This window comes from Corvus brachyrhynchos, unplaced genomic scaffold (assembly GCF_000691975.1).
Source record: "Corvus brachyrhynchos isolate BGI_N302 unplaced genomic scaffold, ASM69197v1 scaffold391, whole genome shotgun sequence".
Lineage (NCBI taxonomy): Eukaryota > Metazoa > Chordata > Aves > Passeriformes > Corvidae > Corvus > Corvus brachyrhynchos.
This window is the reverse complement of record NW_008236188.1, coordinates 16,531-17,910: the sequence shown is the minus strand read 5'-3', so window position 1 is coordinate 17,910 and position 1,380 is coordinate 16,531.

Sequence of the window (1,380 nt, the reverse complement as noted above, 5' to 3'; positions counted from 1 at the left end):
AGGGACATGGGGTACACTCAGGGACCCTCAGGGGCCATTGGGGACACTCAGGGACAGTGGGGACAGTGGGGACATTGGGGACACTCAGGGGCATTGGGGACACTCAGGGACACTCAGGGACATTGGGGACACTCAGGGGCATTGGGGACACTCAGGGACATTCAGGGACACTGAGGGGACATTGGGGACATTGAGGGGACACTCAGGGACATTCAGGGACACTCAGGGGATGTTGGGGGCACTCAGGGGATGTTGGGGGCACTCAGGGGCATTGGGGACACTCGGGGACAGGGACTCGTCTGCTCCCAAAGTCCCCTCAGGTCCCCAATGGGTGCGGCCACCGCCTCAGTGCCACCCACCGACACCGTCACCTGCGGGCACAGCGGGGACAGCAGGGACATTGGGGACACTCGGGGACACTCGGGGACACTCAGGGACACTCAGGGACATTGTGGACACTGAGGGGACATTGGGGACATTGAGGGGACACTCAGGGACATTGGGGACACTCAGGGACATCGGGGACATGGACGGTGACACCGGTACAGGGGGACAGTCAGGGACAGTGACACAGGGACAGGGACACGGGGACACAGGGACAGCCAGGGACAGGGGACACAGCCAGTGTCACCTGCCAGGGGGACACGGAGGGACAGGGGGACACTGAGGGACAGAGAGGGGACACTGAGGGACAGGGGGACACTGAGGGACACAAGGACAGGGGACAGGGGGACACTGAGGGACAGGGGACAGAAAGGGGACAAGGAGGGACACAGGGGACGCGAGGACAGGGGACAGGGAGGGACAGGGGGACAAGGGGACAGAAGGACAGGGAGGGACACAGGGACGGGGCACAGGGGGACACAGGGACACGTGGGGACACTGAGGGACAGGGGGACAGGGGGACAGAGAAGGACACAGGGACATGGGGACAGTGGCGCACTGAGGGACATGGGGACACTGAGGGGACAATGAGGGACACAAGGACAGGAGGCCACAGGGACACTGAGGGGACAATGAGGGGACACTGAGGGGACAAGGAGAGACAGGAGGACATGGGGACACTGAGGGGACACTGAGGGGACACTGAGGGGACACTGAGGGGACACTGAGGGGACACTGAGGGGACACTGAGGGGACACTGAGGGGACACTGAGGGGACACTGAGGGGACACTGAGGGGACACTGAGGGGACACTGAGGGGACACTGAGGGGACACTGAGGGGACACTGAGGGGACACTGAGGGGACACTGAGGGGACACTGAGGGGACACTGAGGGGACACTGAGGGACACAGTGACGTCAGGGGACACTGAAGGACACGGGGACAAGGAGGGACAAGGGGGACACGGACACCACAAAGCCACCGCCCCTCCCCCT